Consider the following 21,743-nt stretch of genomic DNA (forward strand, 5'->3'; position numbering starts at 1 on the left):
GCACACATGCACACATGCACACAGGTGCACATGCAGACATGCAGACATGCACACATGCACACATGCACACATGCACACAGGTGCACATGCACACATGTACACATGCACACAGGCACACAGGCACACAAGCACACAGGTGCACATGCACACAGGCACACTCCACAGTACAGCAGATACAAACACAGCCACACCTGCAATCTAACACATGCACAATACTGTTTTAGGGTGGGTGACCATTTCACAAGGAAAAACATCACTGCACATGTGCCAGCATGCAGGTTATGTGTTGCACAGGAACATGCAGTGCAAGTGTAGTCAGCCCTTGTTAATAACAGTATACGTGTACTTGATGCTTGTGTGTAGTTGTTCACTGATTGTCTCCACCCTGGGACACAATGTGTACAAGGACATAACAATGTTGTGCAAGTGTTACAAGCTGTGTGTGCATAGATTTGCACACACACACACACACACACACACACACACACACACACACACACACACACACACACACACACACACACACAACACATGACAGTACTACACAATAACAGCTATGTGTACTTTTGTGGTCAGTGGAACTGGACATGGTGTAGTAACAAGAGCCATGATCAACATGCTTCTTGTGGTCAGTCAACAATAATAATGCGTGCCAGACAGGCAGTTAGCATGATGTACCTGAAGTGCAGTAACATGACTACATCCACAATTACACAGCCACTTGTTACATGACTGTGTAAGGTGGCCAATAGTGAGCATTGCCTAACATGAATGTATTATTTGTTCCAAACTGTTGCACAAAGACATGATAGGCCTCTACCCCTCAGGTATATTATGTGTGCTGCGTAGATAAGTGGGATGCTGAAGGCTGGCCATACAGCTGATGTCATAATTGGACATGTATAGCAGGCTAAGGTGTAGTGTGTATGCCAAACATGTGTGTACTGTGTACATGTGTATCTGGTGTGCCTATACAATGTCCAGTACTGTGTTGCCACACGTGTGTCATGCTCTGTGTATTGCACGTGAGTGAGGCAGCTACTGAGAATAATGGGATATGCATAGTCTCACAGCAAACATGCACAGTATGCATTATGTGTAGGTGTGTTACATGTGCACACACTACACCTCCATATGACATGCACATGTCATTAGCAATAGTATTGTTATTACACACTCACCAGCATGGATTAGCTGCCTTGCTGTCACTCCAGAGGGACCTGAAAACATATGAGAGTGATTGCCAGTGGCCACAACTGTGCCTTTGATACTGTGAGCATGATAAAGTACAGTAGTACAACAGGTGGCTTTCACAGGTGTACAGATTATGCTCAGAATATCAATCTTGCAGAAGAATGGGCAGGTTAACAGCTACACAAACAGTACACATCTCACACATGCATAGACTACCAGTACAGAGAACAGTCAACTACACATATGGGATGTTACCTGCACACTCCATTTCAACATGCTGGGTGGCTCCGGCCTCCATGATGACACATGTTTGTGGATGTTCTTGTTGTTGGCCTGGAGCCACAACACTTAGGAGGTGCTCCTCCACACTGGTGAGGGGGGTGTGGATAGGTATCCCACCACCTGTGCAAGCTGTTGTCTGTGAATATCAGACACACACTGCTGGACATGTCTAATTAAATCACTGCAGTGATGGCGTACCTGCTCATATGTCCGGTTATGCATGCCTATGTCACCTACCCGACGGACAAGTTCTTGCCACAGTGCAGCCCTCTCATGCTGGTTCTGGCTGGTCCTGGAAAACAGCACAGAGTAATTATGCACCAGGTTCTGGTGGATCTCCTGATCCTCTGCTGCTGTATACGGTGGGTTTCTCTGATGTACCATCACCCTGGAAGGAAAAGAAAAATATGTGAGCAAGTCATGTGGCACACAATATTCAAATGTACTGATATCACTTCACTGCCATATATAGCATCTGTCTGTCTATCAGGGGATACACATATTCGATACCACATATCGGTGCTCAGCCCACAACTGTCTGACAGTGCCTGCCACACTCCATACAACAAATTAGTATACACAAGCACTCAACACACTGTTTGGGATACAATGCACAACCTCACACTGGGGTATGTATCAAGCTAATGGATGAAGAATATTGTTGTCCCATGCAATGAATGCAATACACATGTACAGTTTCAACGATAATCCACCCTAGTCTTTGATGCCATACCCCTACCTGACATATGTGCACAGTTGTTACTAAAGCCAGCATACTGCTGTCACAGAGTATACATGCTGCCAGGTACACACACATACCCTGTAATACACATGTGATTGCAGCCATGGTACAGGCATCATTACACACACATTACACATACATACAACACACAAACATATGATGACACAGATGAGCATTAACTGTGTACCTTATAGTACTGTGTGCACCTACTTATAGATACCTATGCATGAGGTATGTAATCTGTTCAGACTACAGGTAACACACCAAACAGTTTTACCACAGAATGTGAACATACACCATACTGTAGTGTTTAGGCCTACAACATCAGGTAGTACAACAGTTCATATGTGAGCTGGATTCAACAGCAGTACCACTTACTAAGCATTCATGTATTGCTTCTCCCTATGATGGGACACCACAGTCATACACAGGGAACTATGGCACAACATATGCCAATCTACTATGTTTGCATCTTTCTCTGGCCTCACACCAAGGACACCAACTACCATGACAGACACAAACTCATGCTAAGCTATCACACCTTTACAGACCTTGCACACAGTGTCACACTCATTTAATGTCACATAGCTGGTATTGCACTGAGTACATGTGTGTGTGCATTGTGTCATAGGTAGGTACTATGCTATTGGCCCTGGGCCTAGGGCAGCCTAGCCATATGCTACCCTGTCCTTTGGTACACATGTACTGTGATTTTACTCGCTTCTGTGAAACGGTTACACACAGGTGACTCACAGGGCATATTAACTATCTCCATGACATTCATCGGGGGTATGTATGACATCTACTAATGAGGAGCCTTGTTTGTTAATGCTGGGTGGTTTAGTCCAGGGTATGGCATATTTGTGTACAGAAACCTGTACCACCAGCATTTGTTGTTTAGTGCGGTGACAGGGATTAGGGCCCTATGTCTGTAGGCTGGATGGATTGTGAGGTGTTGCCATGGTGGTTGGCCAACTGGTATGGGTGTGACATAACTCTGTATGTCCAGCACTGGTAACCTCTGTGTAGGCAGTATGCAAGGCACTCTAGCTGTGGTTTTGTGAGTCAGTCTGCATAGGGAATGTGTTTGTGGCCATTATCAGTGTTTGCTAGGTATGTCTGTGGCCTTTCCATTTGCTGTAGTTCTCATGGGAGGTACATACTGCATAGGACATTGTGAGGTGTACAGGGGTACACTGACTTACATTTCCCTAGCTGACACACCTTTTGTGATGACACGTACCATGTACAGGGATTACAATACTAGTGTGCCACTGTGGATAACAAAGGGGAGGCTATTGTACACCTGTGTCCCATGTTCCCTTCTGTCACCTCCAGGGGTAGGCAGGCAACCACCTATGTGGTAGTTAGTGGGTAGCATGTTTTGGAATGGGGTATGGTACTGCAGTATCAACACTGGTATTTTGTCCATGCCTTGGTCACCAGGCACCTGTTGCAGTACATCTGCCCCCATGTCCCCCTCTCTCACTCTCTCTTTATATATATATCTATATATATTGATATATATATATATATATATATATATATATATATATATATATATATATATATATACACATATCTATAGACATTCATATCTATCTGTATACATGTATGTATCTAAATTTATATCTATATATGTATTTGTCTATTATATCTATATGTATATACATATTTTCTCTATCTATCTATCCATATATCTATATCTATATAGACCTCTGTCTATACATATATATATATATATATATATATATATATATATATATATATATATATAGATATGTAGATATATATATATATATATATATATATATATATATATATATATATATATATATATATATATATATATATATATATATATATATATATATATATATATATATATATATATATATATATATATATATATATATATATATATATATATATATATATATATATATATATATATACACACACACACTTTTTAACATCCATTGCTGTACATATACATGCACATGTAGGTACATGGACTGCCCACCTTTCATGGTGGGAATATCACTTCTGCAACAGTTGTGAGACATATCATTCTATAATGATATTGCACACTGTTGTGCATAATGCATTATGCTGTCCTCAAGCCATATAGCTGTAGCAGGCCTCACTGGCTCAGTCCCACAGAAGTTCACCACCACATGACATATACCTACACTGCATGCTGTTTTCAATGCCACACACGACAACCTACATTGATATGTGCACATAGCAACCTTCAACTACATATGTATGTCCAGCCTTCACTAACAGTTGCAGCATGTCCCTTGCCCTATGCACATCTTCATATACATGTAGATACAGACTGTTAACACATATGGACGGTTCACAGTATGTAGATTATTAGATTATGTAGTTTACATTACCTTTGTATCTGACAGCTTTTTGTTTTGGATTGCTGGCTTGCTAGCTTGCTGGATGGCTGGCTGGATGGCTGCCTGGATGGCTGGCTGGCTGGCTGCCTGGATGGCTGGCTGGCTGGCTGCTTTGATGGCTGGCTGGCTGGCTGCCTGGATGGCTGGCTGGCTGCCTGGATGGACGGTTGGCTGGCTGACTGGATGGATGGCTGGCTAACTGGCTGGATGGATGGCTGGCTGCCTGGATGGATGGCTGGCTGCCTGGATGGATGGCTGGCTGGCTGCCTGGATGGCTGGCTGGCTGGCTGCCTGGATGGCTGGCTGGCTGCCTGGATGGCTGGCTGGCTGCCTGAATGGCTGGCTAGCTGCCTGGGTGGATGGCTGGCTGGCTGCCTGGATGGCTGGCTGGCTGCCTGGATGGATGGCTGGCTGCCTGGATGGATGGATGGCTGGCTGGCTGCCTGGATGGCTGGCTGGCTGCCTGGGTGGCTGGATGGCTTGCTGTCTGAATAGCTGGCTGGCTGCCTGGGTGGATGGCTGGCTGGCTGCCTGGATGGCTGGCTGGCTGCCGGGATGGCTGGCTGGCTGCCTGGGTGGATGGCTGGCTGCCTGGATGACTGGCTGGCTGCCTGGGTGGATGGCTGGCTGGCTGCCTGGATGGCTGGCTGGCTGCCTGGGTGGCTGGATGGCTGCCTGGGTGGCTGGATGGCTGGCTGCCTGGATGCCTGGATGGCTGGCTGGATGGCTGCCTGGATGTCTGGCTGGCTTGGTTTTTCTTTTTTTTTATTTTGGTCTGTCTCTCTGTCTGTCTGTCTGTCTGTCTCTCTCCCTCTCTGTCTCTCTCCCTCAAGTTGTTGCAATGATATTATTGCATGTGTGGACTGGCAGTACAGGCTGCTTTTGTAGGTATCTGCAAATGGCCTCTGCACCAATTGGTGGCCAGCATTTACTAATTGCATGCAGCCTGCTGTGTGGTAATTGCAGTTCTCACTGTGATTTCAGGACACTGCTATAAAATGTTAGGTTAGGTAGGTGTAGGCCTTTCTGTTTTGCAAGGTGGGGACCGTGCTGGTTTGCTGTGGACACTGTGTCAGCCAGAAGGTTGGTATGTCTCTCATATCTAAGGCTGTGTTGTAGCCACTGAAATGCATATTGTACTGAAACCTGACTGTTGCTTTTTCCATTTCACTCTTCTCAGTATGTATGTTAGCTCACACCTGCTAATGCTAACACTGTTTACATGGGAGTATGTACTTTCCTGTGGGAGTTGTGGATTAACTGTTATATAACAGTAGTTCTTGCAATGTGTTGCTATGGCTTCATTTTTTTCCCTTTACATTCACTCCTTGAAGGCCTGATATTTGTCTTTACTGGAATGTGTTGCTATGGCTTTCCTATTTTCCATTTACATTCACTCCTTGTAATGCATGATATATTTCTTTCAGCAGTAAGTTCTTATATGTTTGCTGTGGCTTGGTGGCACTGCATGCAGTCTGGTGAGCCCAAGGTCTGGTGTTTGACACTTACAAGGGTGTTTTATTTTGCTGCTGAGCAGTACTAGGGCCTTGTATTTTGTACTAACAATTATGAATATCAGGCACATGCAGTGCTTGTAAACTGCTATACTGTCATTAGTTTGTTAGATGGCTACATCCTTTGATATTTCTGTGTTGTACTCCTACATGAGGATGTGCTTGTGGGAGTAATTCTACAGCTATTTGCAGAGTGTGTAACAGCAGACAGGCTGATATGCCTGTGTATTTCTGACACTTGCAGGCCTCAGATACTCTCAGGTATATATTTGACCAGCCTCAGGGAAAGGTACATATCAGTGGGATACACCCGTGATATATTTCAGATATTCTGCAGTTGTGACTGTGGGGTATTTTGAGCATACGTATTACTACACCATTTCTGACATGCAAGTAGTGTCTACTTTAACTTATTGACAGTCACCATTACATGGGATACCCCACCTTTCTGCCTACTGTTAGTACATTTCACAGGGAATCAGTGGGGCACAGGTAACATTTTTTTGCAAATCAGGGACATCCCTGTAAATCAGTCACAGTTGGTAAGTCTGGCCTCATACCTATTCAAATATGGCAGTGTTTATCCTGCTCTGATACTGTGTGGGGTTTGTAAGGTGCTACTGTAACATTATTACCTCCTAGCATGGCTGTTTCTCTTATCACACTAATGTAATGCAATTCCACAAGAATTGCCAGTAAGGATTCAGGGAACAAGCTTTGTGTAATTGCCTTCCTATATTCCCTTTACATTCACTCCTTGTATTTCATGATATATTTCTTTCAGCACCAAGCTCTTGTATATCTGCTGTGGCTCAGTGGTAATTCATGCAGACTAGTGTTTGCAAGGTCTGGGGTTTGAGACTGATAGGGGTATTTTATTTTGATGATAAGCAGACTACAGGCCTTGTCATACAGAGTGACTAAGGCACTTTTAAGCATTTGTAAGCGGGTTTGTGCTGGTTTGCACGATGCTTACACATGCACACACTCGCTTAGCTAAGCGCACACAAGCGCACACCAGCTGACTACTGCTTAAAAGTGCTTACTCCAGCTAACACCCGCGCTAATTTCTTTTAAAGAAAAGAAAATGGGGAGATAGGAAAGTGGTGAAAAAGGGGGCACAAAGAGGATAGGACAGTAGGAAAACAAGCTCGGGATGTGCAGGAAGGATGTAGGGAAGGCCCATAGCTGCCCATTTCTTTATTAGCAACAGCTGTGCATATGTGTGAAATTTGGTGTAAAATTTGAAACCTTCCACCCCTGAGAGAGGGGTGCGGACAACAAAATATGTTGTACTGCCAATTAGAATTATCAGTTTACATGTCCAGTGGACATGTGTGCGAATTGGACAGCTATGTATGGGGCGTAATTTTTTTGTGGGAGCAGAGTGCCCTTTTGTTATTTTTTTTAGGTGAGAGTGGAATGTGAGGTACAGGAAGTAGGTATATTTAGGGAGGTAGGTTGGGGAGGTAAACAGACAAGACAAACAAGACGCATACAGGGGTGGAGTATGACACATGTGGGGGAGTAAACACAAATGACGGGGACGGATGTTTGGATATCGCAAGCCCATGAGCCCACAGATGGCAACAGTGGAACTGAAATCCCCACCCAAAGGCAGTTACCACTGCACCTTCACAGCCCAGGCTGGGGCTGTGCTGGGGGCTGGATAGGACTGGCAGGCACACCCGTGAGTTGCGCCACCCTTGCCTCAAGCTGGTGTAGGGGATCAGTCACAGAACTCCTGATCTCACTACGCACCACAGACTGGACCCTATGGAGGTTGAGTGGAGGCTCTCCTCCGGCCACACTTGCAGAGGGGGGACGAGCCCCATCCCCTGCAGCGCTTCCACCTGAAGGTGGCACAGGGCCACTGGAGGAGGAGGTCCCGGCCTGGGCACTGGTGCCAGGTGCACTCACCAGCTGAGGTGGGAGAGGTGGGTCCGCTGGAACCCGCCTTCCCTGTTGTCCTATGTTTAGCAGTATTTTATGGCATTTTGGGTTAGTAACAAACAACACCATTCAAAATTAGTTGTAACAGCATGCATCAGTATTCCCATTAACCAAACACCCATGAATTCCGAACATTGAGCAGCAAGCATAACACATGCATATTTAGAACAACAGTGCACATTTCAACAGCATGCAGGGTTGATTGGTGGCAACAGGCCATCAGGTTTGGATATGTGAACAGGGCACATGCATCAACATACATGCAGATATGTTTGAACCAACAGGACATATGTCCATGGGAATTAATTGTGAATACACATACCCAGTTTGCTGTGGAATGGCATAATTTGTGAAAATAGGGTAGGGTGGAGAAATATTACATTAACAACTTAAACTACCTATACATATACTGTACATTCCTAGTAGATGCAGATATATATCCCCTACATGTATTAGTACAGTTTCCTGCATGTAACCTTAGGAATGTTGGTGATGGGGATGTTACTGCTACATTAATATACATTCCATTTTATTCATATATGTTCACATCTGTCTGTGTTCAGGTACAGCATCCTGCTACATTTGATTTACATGGGTCTAGACAACTGTTAATCTTCAGCATTTCATACAACCATACTATTTCCATAATGCAAGGGTACAGCAACATATCCAATTTGTTGGACGGACACAGTCCATGTTCTGTATTTTATTTAACACATTACACTCTTTGGTTGTGGCTGTCTCATTCATTTCATAATGTAGTGACTGCAGTATACCTTTATTCCAGACTTATTACAGCTTTCTTGATAGCTTCAAACTGTCTTTCTCACAGTCTCTCAATTATTTTATATTTACATTTCAGACTGGTACTTAATTCTAGGCTTTATTAACATTTATTACTGGTTTACAATAACCCTTTCCAGTTGACTCACTTATTTCATATGGCAGAATTTACAAGGATGTATTTGACACTTGTCTATCCTTTGTTGATTGATTACCACTCATTTTCTGGCTGCAGCAGTTATCTGATATTACAATACAGGTAGACACTTCTATTTGAGACTTGTTTAATCTTTATTACTGGATTGCATTACACTATTTTCCAGGCTGCATCACTTATCTAATCTTACAATACTAGCAGAATCTTTCTTCTAGGCTTATTTGACCTTTATTAGTGGGTTACAACACTGAACTCTTTTACAATCTGTCTCACTTATATTCTATGACAATACCAGCTAAATAATTACTAACCTGCCTGGTGGAGCAACCTCAGCAGACTATCAGCATAGGCTCGCTGATTCGTGGTACGAACACCTGCAGCTGTAATATAAAGGAAGTAATATTGGAACATACGTCTCCATACTATAGGCTAGGATAGCATTTCTTACATACTTAATTACATGGATACTTACTCAGTAGTGGGGCGTTGGGTATTTGGCGGGCCTCCTGGATCCAATGGTTCAGTTGGTCCTCCTTCCATCGCTTCAGGTCCACATGGTGGTGACGGACCTGTTCACCAGTCCTTGGAACACCTGTGGCACTGGTGAGATCATGTGCCAACCGGTTCCACACCTGTCTTGTACACACCCCAGTGAACATGGCCCTGCATGAGTTGTGCTTCATGATCATGGACTAGGAGCCAAACCATATATTTTGACTCCTCAGCACCCCAACTTTGTGCTCTAAAGTGACTTCCCTCTCCTGCACCTGCCATCCTGACTGCAAATGGGTACCACAATCAGTTATGCTGTGAATTCCCGCCTATGGGGCTTATATATGCCGGTTTTCCCACACTTATCTGTGATTGGCCATTTTGGATATTTATCAGCTTGAAAAACCTGCTTTGTCATGCTTCTATTTCCATTCATTCCTATGTATATGCTAATACTGCATTTCTCAGTACAATTGTCATGGCTTAGTGGTAAAATACTTTGACTATGGTGCACATTATCCCAGGTTCGACCCTGGGCATTGCTTTTTTTATTTTACTACTGTCTAGACAGGTTAGGAGGTATGTCTGTGTAAAGGCGGCTTTGATACAGCTTGCCCAATGTTGCCCGCCGGTAAGCTGGTTGGCGTGCTGCGCAGCTCTGCGAAAACAGCTTACGCTGGGTAATGCGTTATTTAGCTATGAGCACTCATATTACGCTGGGTGCAGCACTGCTGAACTGCGGGCACTCATTTTAAGCATGGTAAAGCACTGCTCAACTCCGGGCACTCATATTAAACCTGTTAAACCGCTGCTCACCTGCGGGCACTCATATTCAGCTTGTTAAAGCGCTACTCACCTACGGGCACCCATATTCAGCTTGCTAAAGCCTTGCTAAGCTATGGGCAATTCTGATCCTTTTTTTATATTGTTTTATGTCGGATTACTTCAAAAATACATGGCCCATTTCATTACATTTTACTTAAATTATAGTTTTATATATATATATATATATATATATATATATATATATATATATGTGTGTGTGTGTGTGTGTGTGTGTGTGTGTGTGTGTGTGTGTGTGTGTGTGTGTGTGTGTGTGTCAGGGGATTGTTTCATTCTTATTTAAATAAAAATGGAAAATGATGTTGTGGGGGCTCGAACCATGACTACCTCCTCTTTGGCCAATGTCTCTACCACTACGCTATTGCTACTTGGCATAATTTGCATATTTAGATCTTATATGCTTTTCAATGTCTGCTAACTGTGGCTGAGCTGAGGGCATACCCACGCAAACGATTGCAACTACGGGCAAACATTTTGGAAATTATAAAAAAAAAATTAAACTGATATTTTTACGTTTTACATTACAGTTGGGTTTATAGTCTGTGAGGGCATGTGGTGTTGTGTTCCTTGACATTTCCGCGGACTCACTCATGGGTGTTTACTTTCAGGACTCTAACTCTTTTGGGGGCGTGTCCCTTTGCAGAACTCGGCATTCGGACACGCCCCCTACTTTCCTACACGGACCGTGTTAGCCTAGGGTATGATTCAGCATGCCCTGATGAATATGTATGGCATGCTGACGTCATACCGTTAGACTGCAGCCTCCGTATAAGACATATTAACTCTTACACGGAGGTTTCGTGAATCAGGCCCTATATGTTTTGTGCTGTTCTTTATAGAAGGTACAGAAGTTTGCTTAATATTTACTGTTTATTCTTCACAGAACCTGTCATTTTCAAGATGAAGAATAAAGTCAGGAAATAACATATCCATTTTGTCAGATAGGAGTACATGATACATGCTGTGAAGCTACTTGTTGGACATCAAAATTTGTGACTTTTTTTTTTACATACTATTTTGAATTGTTCTGCTCCATGGAGCATTTTTATTTTGCCTATTAAAATCTCCACTTAGCCACACAGAGAAACTGAAGTGACAGAACTTTTTCCTGTAGGGTTCAGTAGATTTACAATGAGCACACTGACTGGTTTGTCCAGTCAGCATACACATTTTAAAACATGAATCATTTTTATTGTGTAATATATTCAAGTACTACATACTATTCAGATTTGAGTAATGCAGTGCTTGTCTATAGCTGGTGTGGGTTGGTACTGACAAACCAGCCATGGGTACATCTTGCTATACCATATTCAGACATTGTACATTGCTTATATTTATAATGATGTAAATGATGTTATTTAACAAAGAAATTTTTGACCTCTGTCGCTTCTCATTAAGTTCAACATCTTGGGAGTAGCTTAATGTATTGCACTTGTATCTGTCCTTCTGTGTGATGATACCTGCTTAATATATTAAAATGAGTATATTTATTGTATTTTTGTTAATGGTGTCTTGAGTGCATGTGACTGAAGCGTTTTACTGTATGATGCTTGTACAACCATAAGATGCTATGAATTATTTTTTTTACTCTTATTTAAGTTGTTGTGTATTGTTTCCCTTTAGGTTAATAAGTGTTTGTGTGTGTGACATTAGAGTTGTTTTCTTTAAATATATGTTGCCTTTTGCCTTTTGTTTCTCTGATTAGCAGTGCAGAGAAAATGGAGGTGGGCACACTTTTTTGAGTACCTGAGTTTTATTGATTTCTGCCCTCGTTTATTATGTTTTGAAGCCAAATTTCTTCCCACGCGTAATGCTTACTTTACAATGAGCACATATGGGTGAATAATTGTTGTTCATGTTAATAAATGTGATATTATTATTATATTTATGATTTTTCTGTGGGATAACTTAAGGGAAGCATAAGGTTACTCTGAGAATATCAGCAAATAATGTGCACAAAATAGTTGACTTCACATTGTGTTTCTACTGTTTTCACATTTTTGGAGAGTTGCACAATTTTTGAGATGTACACAGGCCATTGTTAAGGTTACTCCAGTAAACTGAAATGATAATCAAACCATCCATATATGAGAATCACTCAGAAGAGGCTTCAATTTGCTGTGCCTGTTCTTCTAGTGTCTCTCCAAACATGAATCTAAGGTATGGAAAGAATGACACAGATGTCAGCCAGAGAACATTCTTGTTGTTTGCATTTCTTTGCTGCAGTCATTTCCTTGTATGTCATTCCTCTCCTAATGGATGGGGGTTGTCACTGCAGTTTCACTCTAGGCTTTTGTCTGTCATTCCTGTTCATACTTTACTTCAAAGCACAGGCTCGTTTCCTGCATGTCTACTCTGTGTCGTGCTGTCATTCTTGTCAACTGCTCAGCATATCTGACTGGATATTTCCTCGAGTCATCCTGCATGGCTCTGTCTGGATTAGGGTCAAATACTTTGGTGTCTTCCTCATTAAGGCATAGTGTCATGTCTGATTTGGATCCCTGAAGTTTTCCTTTCACTTTTTTTCTTCTTTTTTCCCTTAACAAATGAGTATTCCCTCAGGCATAAGTAGTGTGCCTGTATTTAAATAATTACATAGCATTAATTTGCTACTTTATTTGTTTCCAGTACATTCTTTCAGCAATCCTGATGTTACTTAAGCAGTAGTCATCAATATTATGCATACCATCCTTTATTTTAAATACAATTTTACTTGTGATTTGAAAACAAACAAACACAGTAATATACTAATATATATGGAAAGGTATTGTTTGGTAAATCATCTGTAGTAGAGATAATTTACTGGAAAGATATTCTTGTTCAGTTAAAAATGTTGGTAGTATTGCATACATGATTACTCCAACATACACAAGAATGGTTTTATTTGCCTTGTTCACTTCGGAAAAATGCACTACATGAAACTTCTTCAGAAACATATAGTGATCTGGTGGATTATTTTTAATGTGGTATCCTAAAGTACAGATTCTTTACATTAACAAGGAATAAAGAAATACAATGCAAAATCTTATCCTGCACAAAAACAAGAAGGATCTTAGTTTTGTTATTTATATGAGCAGACAGGATGAGGATGTCAGCTTGTAATAGTAAACATAACTATAAAAGTGCAAGTCAGGTCATTATTCACACCCTTGGAAAGCAAGACAAAAGTGTTGGAGTTAACCCTCTCCTCTGCTAATTCTTTCACAGTTCTGACAAGATTCTATCTGTCTATGTATGTATACACACACACACACACACACACACACACACACACACACACACACACACACACACACACACTACATATATATATATATTTCTTTGTGTGTTTTATATATAACTATATAGTAATAGACCTTGTAGCAGCCATCAGATAGCTGCTATGTCACTATTGTCACTAATAGCTGCACAAGTACAGGGCAAATCTCAGTAACAAATCCACATGGAAAAAACAAAATATCAACAAGCTTTAAAATAAAAGGAAAACAATTGCAACCAAAAGAAAGACGAATAATTCCTAGAATGTTAGAGCCCTTATCACTGAAATAAATAAATAATTCAGGAGGGTAATAAAATCCACTAAAGCCAAGTTTGAGTCTAAAATAGCTACCAAGACAATGCCAAGACATTTTTTAGTTATGCTCATAATCACAGAACCATAATGCAGCAAAGCACTGAGGTGATTTTGAATGATTTTACCTACAGTGAGGCTGAATACTTAACAAACCTACTAGCCAATAAATTTAGCTCTAACTTTACACCTGTCACCCTCCCATCTGTCCTTCATTATATACCTGAAACTGACTCGCCCCAGACTATCACACAAGATCAAATCCCAGAAGTACTATCAAAAGCTAAAATCGCTGTATTGATGGGTCCTTAAATATCCCTGGATACATCTTAAAATAGCATGAAGCACAGTTTAGCCCCACCCCTAACAACACAGTTCAGTCTCAACCTCCATACAATTTTTGTACAAAGTAAATTGAGAGCAGCTACATTCATTCTTCTGCATAATGAAGAACCTTCCACAGACCCAGGCTATTTCCCATCCACTCATAATTCTGGCCAGCCTCATATGCAAAGCCATGAAAAGACTTATCATGGAACTGATCAATCAGGACATAGAGAACTTCCAAACACTGGACCTGTCTCAGTTTGGACTCATCAAGGGCAGGTCATGCTTACTCAGCTTGGTGGATTTTTTTTGAAAAGGTCACAGAAGCTGTGGATGAAGGCAGAACAGTACACAATGCATACCTTGACCTGGCTAAAGCTTTTTAAACAATTCCCCACTCAGACACAGTAGAAAAGCTAAATAAACTGGGAATAAACTCATATGCCACCCAATGGATTGCCAACTAGTAGTCTAGTTCACAGATAGGATGCAGATAATCAAAATAGGAGAAGTTACTTCCACAGAGTGATCAATTACCTATGGGGACCCCAGAATTCTGTGCTGGGACCTCTCCTGTTTGGCATCTACTTTTCTGAAGTAAAAGCCAATGCCAAAGGGCTCTGGCTGACTAAGTATAAAGATGACTGCATGCTAGGAGCAGTCATTGAATCCCCAAATGACTTAGCCATCCTGCAGGAAGGTTTGTCCTAAATAAATAACTGGTGTCAGAATTCTGGACTGAAACTAAAAGCCAAAGAATGCATTATTGAATCCTTTGGGAAGTTATGTACCCCAGTGAGATACCACATTAACAATACTCTCCTGACAGCTGACCCAGATGTTCATGGTTATGTGGACAGTGACCTAAATCTGATTAACATGTGTCCATTGTTGTAAGAAAGTCCGTCGATATAGCACAATAAACAAAGGGATTGCGTATAGATTTAGGAATGTCATTGCCCCCTTTACTCAGCCCTCTTTAGGCCACTCATTGAATAAAATGCTGCCTTTGAAATGTATCTATCCAGACACATGCAACAACTGGAATGCCCACAGAGATACTTTATTAAAGGGATACAAGGCCTAAACAATATGTCCTACATGGACCGACTCAAAGCCTTGCCACTATACTTGGCATCCTACAGACTGCTAAGAGATAACCTGTGTTTGACATACAAGCCATCCTCCAACCCATCACTGATGGATTTACTGCACATTAGCAAGTCAAATGACATCAGAAATACTCAGTCTTAGAATCTAAACCTCTTCTGCAATAACAACAGAATGGTATAGAGGGACAAGTATATCTCACAGAGGATACCTCCGCCCTGGAACAGGTTCCCTGCCCACACAAAACAAAGCTCATACCTGTCCATATTCAAACACAACTTAAATCTATGGATGGGAAACTAAAAATTTATTGCAGGACTCCCCCCTGTACTACTAATGGATAGAGGCAACTCCTAAATGCTTTATCCCATGCATGGGTCCCCTCAAATTTTCTATGGTATAATCCCAGTTATGCTTCTTATGGGTAATATATAATTATTAACCATGGGATGGGTAAGGCCAAACTTTAACCAATTGGTATATGTCATTTCAAACACAAAAAAGGAAATTGGGTAGGTTTAAAATGGCCCACATGGTCAGCTAGCCTAATACTTACCTATTAACCTATATACCTATAATGTCAACACTCTGTTGCTTATGCCCCAGGGCTAATACTCATAAGATGAGATTAGTAAAACAGGGTTTTTGCCCTCTGCACCCCCATATGGGGATTGTGACTTACACACCCCATACTCCTTATTTATTCCAATGCTAAGATCATACAACCCCCAGTGGAAAGGGCATATTTTCCAAACCCAGGAATTGACATTCTCACTTAACTGTCAATCATCTGTAAAGTTGATCAAAGTGTGTTGGTAATACAGAGGTCATTTTAGGTAAAATTGACTAATACTAGGGAAACAATAGTAACAGTGTGTTGTAATTCTCAGCATTATGATATCTGAAATGATGTAATTAAAGTCTGTGTCTTTAGAAAAAGAGAGTTGTGTAGCCATCAGAGCTCAGAAACAAGTCTGCCTTAGCAAGCTAGGTTAATTAGGCATTATCATCTGATTTGTGATGTATAAAAGTGAAGGCTGTAGCTTTTCTAAGCCTGGGAAATTGTCCTGTCATAGTGAGAGATTATTGACTGGACTAGTGCTTCTAGGTGCTATGCTATAGCAAGTAAAATCATTTTGGATTGTTTATGTTGGAAACCTGGATGTCTTCCTGCACATGAATCCAGCAGACCATAGGAGGAGAGATCCCACTGTCTAATATGTACATAGAATTAAATCTTTGCCTGTATTAAGCAAGAGAAAAATACTGAAAAACGGTATGGCTATTGTTCCTTTTCTGTGGGGACTCTGAGACTTTAGGAAGACACTGTACACAGACAAGCAGTGCACATGCTCTTTTTCTTTTCTTGAAATCCCTTTTATTGCAGTTACTAATGAGGGAAGTGTCTGCACCATGCTGTTTTGTTAAAGTTTACAATAAACTTGCATAATTTAGGGAAAATGGATATGACTTATAAATGTCTGTCTATGGAGAAATAAGATGCATTGTTCTAGCAATAGTTGGCACAACATAAAAACATGATCTCTTAAAGCCCTACTGTTTTCCTATTCCACAGCAAGCCAGGTTACATGGGACTTGCATTAAGCATGCTGTGGCAAAGTCTAACACTAATGACCTTTCCACTGTGCTCTACAGATGCAAGTCCTTATCAATAAAAGGGAACTGCATAACACTGCAACTGACTGTATGCTGTAATGGGGGGGGGTTGAATTCAATAAAGCCTACACAGTGTTTTGCACAATGCAAACATGACCTTGGGAAGATTTGAATTCAGTAAGCGCCGTGTAGAGGCACCCCCCCCCCCGTGAAAAACAATTAAACATAATGGCATGCTAATCAACTGCATAAGCAGCCGAATAACATTCTAATGAACCCAGAAAACATGGTGGAGAAATTCAACAAGGTCTGAAGCAACTGTGTAGACTCTGTGCTGGTGTTCCATCTGTATTCAAAAACTTTTCGAATAAAGCCACAGAAAGGAGTATACATGGCATACCTCTCAACCTCTAAGAGCAATAAATCTGAAAAAAGCTATTAATAATTGGGAGCCAAAGGTCCAAAAATAGGGACAGATTTGAAATATCGCTGTTATTAACTTAGAAAGTTAATAAAGAAACAGGGCTTGTGTTAAGAACAGAAATGCAGCTTTGTAGCACCACCCACAAATGAACAGTACAGTAATGCAGACCATACCTCTCAACCTCTTAGGGCAAGACATCTGGACAAAGTCATAAATAATGGGGGTGGCAAAAATAGGAACAATTTTTAAATATTGCTCTTAGAAAATTGATAGAACAACAAGTTTGCAGGCAGCAGCAAACAGCTTTATTTACCTCTTGACCTCTTACACTTACTTCTCAGCCTCTTAGCACATGAAATCTGGACGAAATAAGGACACATTTTAAATATTGTTCTTATTAACTTAGAAAGTTGCTAGAATAACAGGATTTGTGTTACATGCATTTTCTGAAGATTATGAAGACTGAAACTCAAATGCCATGTCATTATTTAGTGACTTTAATCTTTAGATCATCCTAGTGATTTAACAAAGAAAAAAAAAAACATTTTTATGAGGAACAAACCAAAAATATTAGGCAAAAACTGGACATTCTGCAAAAATCTGTATACTTGAGAGGTATGCTAAATCAAAGTATCTGAATAAGCTTAAAATAAGCTGGGGACAAAGACTCAAAATAGGAAAATTTTTTAAATGTAAAACGCTCCCTTCTGTGTTCAACATTCAGCTCCCCTTAAGTTTCCCTAGCTGCACAGTTGCTAACAGTGTAGAATCAGGGCTGTCAGTATGGTGAATATGCAAATGAGGTCTGAACTCATGAAAATTGCTGAATCCCAAACAGTTGGATCCATCTAGGGATGTTCACATCATATAGGCACTCCCTCCGTGTTTCTGTTTAAAGGATGGCAAGTATGATTGCTTACATCATCAGGTGAGTGTGTCAGGTTACACATACAAAGTGTGACATATAGGTCTGTCAATCCTGGAAATGCAAGTAAGCAGTGGATAGTTCACAAGTTCAGTTTTATTAACATCCAAAATCCTCTTCATTTGTTTTCAAATTGTGTTTTCTCTTTCAGTTTTTTAGTATTGCTAAATATCAAAGAAAAGAAAAGAAAAGAAAAAAATAAAAAAGGGAGAAATAGTTGAAAGGAGGAAAAACATTCTATGACATACACAGTAGAAAATGTTAGTACACATGAGCTATGTCTACATAGGTCTGGATTTCAACTCTCACTCCAATGCACCTTCAGAAAACAGGATGGATGCTTATCCTTCTTTACCACACAAACAGCTTTGCAGCAAAGAACTTGTCATTCATCACATGCCAACTGTAACAGAATGGACACTGATATCAAATCACAAACCACCAGACAGAGATTGGTATAATGGTTAAGATATTTGCCTTACTGACATAAGGTGCAGTGTTTGATTTTCACATGGATTAATTGGCTTAGCTTAAAATGGCCCACAAGGGCAGTTAGCCTACTATTAACCTAGTTATTATTATAATGATATTTGGACATAGTGCACTTAGTGATCACATGACCTGTTATGATTATTCCTTGCAGCTATAGAACTCTGTCTGTGTTTCTTGGTCATTCATTAATTATATGACCAGTACTCTGAGACATGCAGTCTGCAAGCCATACTATATCATTCACCTTAAAATGTGCAATAACATTAACTGGGAATACTACATATGCATTTGCCAACAACTGAAAGGTAGGTTGGATGACACAAACAAGCATAGACTGTGCTTTTTTTTGGTGGGGGGGCAAACCTGAGCTGCTGTTATGGCACATACAAGGGTACAACTGTTCTGCTGAGGGGGGGCAAAGCTGAGTTCCTATTATGGCACATACAAGCATAGACTGTTCTTTTAGGTTGAGCAAAGGCAAGCTACTGTTATGGCACAAACAAGAAGGGAGTGTTCTTTTAGGGGAGCAAAGGTGAGTTACTGTTATAGCACATATAAGGGTACAGCTGTTCTGTTGAGGGGGAAACAAAGCTGAATTATTGTTATGGCTGATACAAGCATACTGTTATTTTGGGGCAAGCAAAGGTGAGTTACTCTTATGGCACAAACAAGGATATGTTGCTCTTGTTGCTGTCCTTCTTTTGCATCCTGCCTGTTATTTGATCTTGTGAGGGTTGTGAAGTCAGAAACGGCAATGTATATCATTACTTTCTAACTTCTCTTCTCAATGATTTTCTAGTACAAACATATGGTGCTAAACTGAGGGCACGCAGTGATCATCAGATCTTTTGAAAGGTATGACTGTGTGATTCATTGATGTTTGAGGCCTACTACTTACTAATGGACATATATAAGTCAAATAAGTCTCTCCTGTCACGTTATGGTAATGTTTGTACAAATCTTCCATATTTTACTTGCTTACTGTAACAAGTGATGAAATACAAGGATATGCCATAATATTATTAAACAATACACTCCAGGTTCAGGACTTACCTTGTAAATGCAGCAGTTGCCACAGTGTTAGTACAGGGTTGACTCTGTCTGATGCAGGCAGTATACGGCCAGTACATTGAGAAGTTAAGGTTCTGTGAGTTGCCTGGCATCAATGTTACTATATGTATTAAGGCCCTATTTGGTGAGTGAGTGTGCTATGTGTTGTCTCTTAGCCAGTGGTGGCTGGTGACTTCAAATCAAAAGGGGGCTGCAGGAGACAGCTGAATGGGTGGGGTCAGTGGGAATGGGTGTGATCAACTAGAAAGGGGAGAAGCTATGCTCAAAATCACAAAAAACTGTAACTTTAATTAAATATGCTGCCCTGTGTGCTAAACCATCATCATGAGAGTCCAATCAAGACAAAATGAAATGTAGAAGAAAAAAATATTTCAATGCATTGGCTGCATGACAGCTTACTTGATATCTAGATGGAAACAAAAAGGTTGTGAGGCATGAAAAAAAATACTTTTTAAATACATTACTGGAATGCCAGTCAAACTCAAGTATAAGAAAAACAAGCAGCACTCAACTCACACCACTTCTCCTTGCACTGCATCTCTAATTATAATTTATATTCAGCTTTATTAAAGTACCAAGTAACATGCTGAAAGTAGCAATCTCTGTGATACCCCCACTTGTAAAAATGTTTCTTATCCATAAAAGACCTGCTGCCTGACAACTATCTACTTGTTTTGTGGGGAAAACATGATCAAAGTGAAAAATGAAAATCAACCAAGAAACAAGCTCAACATACATTGCTTAAAGGATTACTGCACAGGTTATGGACCCCGCACAATAGATTGGCATTCTGTTTAGTTTGCAGGTAAAGCCCGCAAAGATGACTGCAATTCTCCAACAAATGTAATGAGCTTCTTAAAATAATGCAATCCTGTCCTTTATTAGAAATACTGTCATATGCATTTCAATACCCAAGGCTTATACTTTATCTAGTTATGTAAGTATTCTCTGCATGGCAACAACAGAAAGTCTTTCAATGTTGGAAATTCTTTAACAGTATGCTTATTAAAGCTTACTTGCATCTTACAATCTCAGACATGCTTACCTGATGGTCATTAAAGCATTGTTACTTAAACACAGAGCAACAGGAACTTTTTGAATAATAATACGCATAAATAAACAGTATAAAAATATGACAGAAACCAGAACATTTTGCAAAATCAAGGACAGATGAAAAGCCACTGTAGTACTTGTGTATACCTTGGATGGGGGCCTACTCTGCATATTTACAGTGTATAACTGCTCCTTGCCTTGCTTGGACACATCCAGAGTAACTACATGGGGGAGTGGGGTGCAACAAGTATGTCACAATTTGAAATGTCTCTGGCTGACTGTGATGGCCCTGACACATTTGTCATACCTCTCAACCTCAGAGTAAGAAATCTGGACAAAGCCATGCACAGACGTGGGACAAAGGCCCAAAAATAAGGACAATTTTTAAATATTGCTCTTATAAACTTAGAAAAATAATAGAATAGTAGGTCTTGTATTAGTATGAATTTTCTGAAGGGTATGAAATCTGAAACGGAAATGTCTGTCATTATTTTCTAACTTTAGTTTTTAATGATTTCCCACTAATTTGCTAAAAAAAACACAATTTTATGAAAAATGGACCAAAAAATGTGATGCAAAAATATAAAATAGCAACACAATACAGCTGGGAACCTGTCAAAGAAGGGACACTTTTTAATATTAGTACTGCTAACTTGAGCAGCTGACAAAAATAAAAGAATCTACATGCATTTCTGAAATAAAAGTAATCTATAACTCTGATATTTACAGTTATTTATTAATTGTAAACCCTCCATGTTTTATTCCAAAATTGCCATTTTGCG

Source organism: Protopterus annectens, chromosome 1.part0 (genome assembly GCF_019279795.1).
Source record: "Protopterus annectens isolate FY-2018-M chromosome 1.part0, PAN1.0, whole genome shotgun sequence".
Lineage (NCBI taxonomy): Eukaryota > Metazoa > Chordata > Ceratodontiformes > Protopteridae > Protopterus > Protopterus annectens.